We start from the raw sequence: 6771 nt of genomic DNA, 5'->3' as shown, positions 1-6771 counted from the left end.
TAGAAGCTCTTTCCCGGTGATGCTGAGCGTTACTGCTCAGCCTCCAACTGAGCTTGAAGACGTAGATGTGACGAGGGCAACCTGTCTGAAAGTTTTAAGTCTTCTGATAGCTGTGCAAGAGAAATCTCAGTAATTCCCAATCAGCAGAGACGGAGAGCGTAGGTATGTTAGGAGATAACATAGACACAGGCTAATTACTGCTAACACGCTAGTTAACATTAGTAATTAAACCTAAACAGCTGATGTAAGACCAAACTGTCTGTGAGCTTATTCTGTGCTACAGTAATTCCTCTACTGTGCAACAGTAAGTTGCGGGTTACGACACAATTGTTAGCCTATTTTTAACGTGAGCTACAAGGTAATGGAGCCTTTTATACATTGCTGTGTTTCTTCAGAAATAAACAACGGACAAATAGAGTCTTTAAACGCTTCAGATGTAAAGTTATTCACTGTCAAAGTGACGTCAATATGAATGGCAGTCAATGGGATGCTAACGGCAGGTGATGGCTTGTTAGCATCAAAATGGCGCCATAGAAGCTATGCTTAGAGAGGAGAGGCTGACCCCCTGGGTTGTGACACTCAGAGATTTTTTGTGTTAGTCGAAAGTAAATATCAGTAGAAAACTGCAGTTTAAAATGTAACTGAAATTTCTTTTTTTTTCTTCTGCCTTTTATATTCAATACAATTTTCAATTTGTCAATAAAAGACTGTTGGAAATTATTATTTGTTTTAAATTCAACAAGCAGTTTGTTGCATTTTAGGAGAATGCTGAAAGAGGCAGAAATGCAGAACTGAGTACACAGTAATATCTCTATTTATTGTATAGTACTACGTACTATATATCTCACAGTCTGACTCAGCAGAGACACCAAGAACACTTTTTTGAACAAAGCCAGGGGTTACGTCTGCATAAGACCACCTGTTCAACATTCCATATATATTTAGGTCATATTTTGGTGATGACTACTGAGCAATTCAATCTGCTGATGAAGACCATGACATACAACTGAAAGCAGTTAAAATTACTTTTTCAAAGACAAGAATTAACTTAACGTTCCTTGCCTTTATTAGTTTATTTTGTCCAGAGTGTCCAGATAGCTCAGTTGGTAGCACAGGCGCCTGTTGTCTACCCCTCAACGCAGCAGGCCTGGGTTCAACTCTGTCTTGTGGCCCTTTGCTGCATGTCATTCTCCCTCTCTCTCCTCTTTTATGACTTAAGCTATCCTGTCAACTAAAGGCCTACGATACCCAAAAAACACAAATATAGAAGAAAGGCTGGGTTTGAGGTACGGTATTTAACTAAAAGCACTATGGTGTTACATTTAGCTATTATGTATGCTGAAGCTGAAGAGGACTGAAGGCGGAATAAAGACCAAATAAAGGATGCAATGAACGGGATATGATTCACAGGAGAAGGATGATCCTATGACAGGAGAGGGGAAGCACATGTCTTTCAACTGGAGTGAGAGGGTTGTTCCACTGTTGGGGTTAAAACAATAAAATAGGTTTCTATGAGATATAAAGTAAAAGGTTGCAGCAGTGCTGTGATAAATGGAAAAACAATTAACACGATGAGTCAACCTGCAGTTGCTGGGAAAGAAGATTTTTACAGGATAAAAGGTCCGCTCTCAAACAAGAAACAAGTTCAGGAGTAGTAGTACACATGCTCAAGGACTGGGTGGGAACCCGCCAAATTCTTTTTCTAGGTATAAACAAAATCTATACCTTCCTTCATGTTGATATTTCAAGACAGATGATGGTACAAACAAGTCACCAGCCTTTAAATGATTGCATTTTAAAGTCACTATATGTAACTTTTAAATGTTTCTGAAACTGTACTGCTCCATCTGATAATGACAAATGACCCGTGACAGCAAACGAGAATAACAGTGAAAAGAACGCTATTTTGATGTAGTTTTTATTATTGGCGTTGCCCGCGTCTGATTTTTTCCCGCAAAGTCAGTGAACTGCATGGAGCTCCCTGAAAGTTAGTGTACCCAGCCAGGTAAAACGTTGCAGGAGATTTCTTTATATAGGCCTTATTCAATTTAAAGTTTATTTTAGAAGTTATCTGTTGGGGCAGGACCATCGCGGGAAAGAAGGAAATTAAACAAAGAACAACTAAAAGCTAAAAGGGAAAAAGTGAAAGACGACTGGCGGTAACGTGAGTCAACTGCGGTCGACCTTTCAACAGATGGAGACAATTACGGGATTGTATATGATTCAAAACAAACCCCGAATTGGCCCTCAGGTATGGAATATTTCTATATCAGTCATGAAATAACTACAATGTGCAATTTTGCTACAGCAAACTCTTATTGCTTTGGCTCGTGACACAGTGACAGTGACTACGTTATCTTGTTTGGCTCATGATACATCCAAAGTAGAATAAGTTTCCGTAAAGCTACACTTGAAATACAACGATGCATCTGTAACATATTCTCTTACTGTACATGAATGATTTTCTGTCCAAGCAAAACATTCATCACGATTATATGAGCCGGTAACACTAACTCAGTAATCTACAGTGGGTAAAAAAAAAGAAAAGACCTTTACGAGAGCTTTTGTACAAGGCAGAATCAACACATCAAAACTGAAAAGTTACAAATGGCCACTTTAGTTTCATTCAAAAGAAGACGGACCATGATTTGGCAAACAGAGAAGCTTATGTGTGGATAAATGTAAATGAAAGTGCATTAAATCTCATCTTTTTACAAGACGCTTGAAATGAGTTGAAGTGTAAATGAGAGGCAGAGTTAGGTGACATTTCACCTTGTTGGACGGATTTTTTCCCCTAAGATTTGGTCAAACTGTACATATGTCATAAACACCTGGCTGAGGTCCAATCACAATGTGAAGACAAGAGTCAGATTCTGTTCCTGCATTCACGTCTCATTAACGTGAATTTCTTGCATTTTTTTCTAATCCAGATATACTGTATATCTGAATAAGCCTCCAAATGTGCAATAAAAGTAATTAAACAAGCTAAGGAGGCTGTGTAGAGCTGTAGAGTTGGTAATAATTGCCTGTTACTCTAGCTTTCACATTATACATTCATTCGTTTTTTTTTTATTATACTTGATTTGGTTTATTTTATTTGGTTTTATGTTAGTAAAAATCTTGATCAACAGAGTTTTGAAAAGCCTTAGTGTGTAGTTTCTGTTGCCTCCATGAGGAATTCTAATTACTAATACAAAACTGTCAGCGCGTTAACATAATACAAGCCTTCCATAACCACCCTTACCCCTACTCCACACAGTTACCAGTAGCCAAGGAGGACATGTAAGCTCAAATTATGTTCACTTGAATTTCTGCTGGCAAACGTCTCCTGACAACACCAGTTTCTGAACATATTGAGAAATACAGAGAGTGTGGTGTGGAGCAGAGAGTCTCAATTAGCTTAGTAACAACTCATTTGGCATTTGGCTCGAATGTGATGGACGTTTGTTAATATAAAAAAGTTACGCACCAAAGCTTTAAAAAGACAAAAAGAAAAAAAAGAGTCTTCCAGTTTTGTCAAAGGCTGGGCTCTGAGGAGAAATCCTAGCCGGCCTTGAGTTGAATAAGGAGTCGATTACAACGGAACCCAATCAACACAGTGCATCTGATTCATACATTGACCAGAGAATAATGCAGCACGCTTGGATACTCACGCAACAAATGCACAGAGAGGGCGCATACACACACAAATACAAATACACAAACACAAAAACACAAACACACACAACACGCACACGCCGGCCTCTCCGGAGAGGATCAGGTTTCCTTCTGTGTCCAGTGGCTTATTAAACATTAAGCTCAACAGCTTCCCTACAGGAGGGGGGAAAGGCCTCCCCCACCTTCCTGCCTCCCCTCTCTCATTACAGCTGCTGAGGTATGAGACAACAGAAGCACGGCCACAACAATGGAGTTGGAGGCCAATAGCCAATCAGTATGTTCGCTGTAGCATTCACCCAGCGACAGCAGGTAGGCCTGAGTGGGTGAGAGTAACTCTGTTGTCCTTTTTTCACAGAGTAACGGACATTCAGCTTTTCATGGGCCTGGTCAACAAAAGTGAGGTGAATAATGTTATCCAGTACTCACTCTCATTCATACCAACAAGTAATCTCATACACCTGCAAACAATGCACAGATCAATAACAGATGGAATTTCAAAATAAACCCAAGGAAACAGCAACCGCAAATCAATCAGTCACGTAAATTATCCAAGAGTAAGTTTTAAATTATTTGTGCACCAAATAGCAATACCAAAAGGTCTAAAGTTTTCCCTGTTCAATGGAGGTTTTCTCCAAATACTGCAACCGACTAACTTAATGTTTCATATGTGAAAAGCCAACTTGGCCTGTGCATCTATTTCTGTATTATCAGACTGAACAGTCTAATATGGCGCCAGGTACCCAGTAAAAACAGCAAGATAAGAAAGCCTTCTAGAGCTGAAACGATTAATCAATTAGTCGATTGGAAGATCTTTGGCAAAATCAATCCTCATCATTACTGACTGGTTCAAGGCATTATGTGTGGAATGTGAATATTTTCTGGTTTCTACCATATTCATGAACTAAAAAGATTTGGGTTTTGGATTGTTAGTCAGACAAAAGCTACATGTCAACTTGAATCCCAGAAAGAGAAGTGAATACAAGAGGACATCCCGGGACCGCCAACACTGACCAACATAAATGTAACAACAACAAATCTATTCATTTAAATCTACGGTTTCTCTAAAATTTGTTGGAGAAAAATAAACTTTTAGATAAATAAATAAAAGTTTAAAAAGGTCAATGCAAATATTACGTTGTTACTCTGAGAGCAGCAGCGTCTGAGCGGGTTTCTCAGCTTCTCAGGTGTTGTGGCGACACTCCCTCAAGTGTGTGTGACACATGATACCTGACAACAAGCAAACAGGGTGTGTGTGTGTGTGTGTGTGTGTTAGTGTAGGCTGAATAAAGGAAAAAAAACACTAGCTGCATGTTACCTGAGACCCGTTGCTAAGACACCAGTGCCACCTTCTGGCAGCAGCAGCAGCACAGAGAGATTTTTTATTATACATGTTTGACACTAAAGGAAACACAAATGTAAATGTAAATGTGCTGTATTTATATAGCGCTTTTTCCAGTCTTAACAACTGCTCAAAGCGCTTTCACATCTACAGGATACATTACCATTCACACACATTCATACACTGTGGCGCGCGTACAAGGTGCCCATGTCTCAAGATACACATCACACACATTCACACTCCGATGCGCGCAACCGGGGGCAACTCGTGGTTCAGTGTTGGCCAAGGACACTTCGACAATGACTGCAGGGGCGGGGATCAAACCACCACCTTCCGCTGGCAGGCAACGCTTACCACTGAGCCACAGCGCCGAAAGGATTAAATGTAAAGGACAGAGTAATTAAGAACAATAAAAAAACTAAAAGTAACAGCAACTAAAAGCTTCTCATCACATCCTATTTGATTTGATAAAGCTTCTCAAATCACGGATGAATTGTAGTCATTGTTTTTGGACCGCTGTGGTTGTTTAAACGACGTATTACTGCAATATCTTACTGCGTCCGTTTCACCATGAACATTTTAGAAGTTCAAAGCGCTGTGTTTTGATAAGATGTGGTTATAGTCATAATAATAATTTTAAAAAAAGACTGTTAGATGTTAGAAGCTTACTTTAACCTGATATAGTTATATGTAGCCTACATAAACAAACTACGGTTTTACTAAAAAAGTGTTTTAAGTGGGTGAAATGAAAATGTTGCACTGTATAATGGAATGATAACTGTGCTTTTCGTGCATCCCTGTGGAGGCTGGGGGCATTGAACCCGAGTGGACAATGTTCAGTTTCTATTGCTGAAGCTGTGGTCTGGACACCGGTGGTCAAGGAAACCGTCCAAATGAAGAAGGAGTATTTCCAAGATGTGTTCTCCTAGAGGACTCCAGAAGCAGTCGCAGGGTACCGAAGGGCTGGAAGGGCTGCAGCCTCTGCCATGAAAGAGGCAAAGTAGCTGGTGTGGGAGAAGTTCGGTGAAGACATGGAGAAGAAATTTTGGTTGGCACCAAGGCGCTTCTGGGAAACCGTTCTCCACCTCAGGAGGGGGAAGTGGGGAATCATCCAATCTGTGTACAGTAAGGATGGGACACTGTTGACCTCAACTGAGGAGGAAATAGGGCAGTGGAAGGAGCACTTTGAGGAACTCCTAAATCCAGCTCTATGGTAGAGGCAGAGCTGGAAGATGATGGGGGGAGTTAGCTACCTCAGCAATTTCCTCCAGGAAATTGCTGAGGTAGCTAACTCCACAGTGGCAAAGCTCCGGGGATTGATGAGATCCGTCCAGAAATGCTGAAAGTACTGGGTGTGGAGGGGCTGTCTTGGATGGCATGCCTATTCAACATTGCCTAAGGAGTAGGCAGACGAGGGGTGGTGGTTACCCTGTTCAAAAAGGGGGACCAGAGGGTGTGTGCCAATTACCGGGGTATCACATTCTCAGCCTCCCTGGTAAAGTCTACTCCAAGGTGCTGGAAAGGAGGGTTCAGCCGACAGTCGAACCTCAAACTTAAGAGGAAAAATGCGGATTCCGTCTTGTTAGTTGAACAACGCACCAGCTCTTCACTCTTGCAAGGATCCTGGAGGGGGCCTGGGAATACTCTGGGAATACTCCCAACATGTGTTTTGTGGACCTAGAGAAGGCGCATGACAGAGTCCCCTGGTAGACACTGTGGGAGGTGCTGGGTGAGTATGGAGTGAGGAGGTTCTCGGCAGTAAGTCAGACTCGTTC

The 6771-nt window shown here is 41.2% G+C and overlaps 1 long non-coding RNA gene across 1 annotated transcript in view; it reads right to left on the bottom strand.

Moving 5' to 3' along the window:
- Positions 1-2286, bottom strand: part of LOC116696187 (uncharacterized) — a 9900-nt gene extending 7614 nt beyond the window's left edge. The window contains exon 1 of the long non-coding RNA XR_004333649.1: positions 2185-2286. This is a non-coding gene — a long non-coding RNA (uncharacterized LOC116696187). The remainder of the gene's footprint in view (positions 1-2184) is intronic.
- Between the last annotated feature and the right edge of the window lie 4485 nt (positions 2287-6771).

This window comes from Etheostoma spectabile, chromosome 9 (genome assembly GCF_008692095.1).
Source record: "Etheostoma spectabile isolate EspeVRDwgs_2016 chromosome 9, UIUC_Espe_1.0, whole genome shotgun sequence".
In the NCBI taxonomy this organism is placed as follows: domain Eukaryota; kingdom Metazoa; phylum Chordata; class Actinopteri; order Perciformes; family Percidae; genus Etheostoma; species Etheostoma spectabile.
This window is presented reverse-complemented; position numbering and strand designations above follow the sequence as displayed.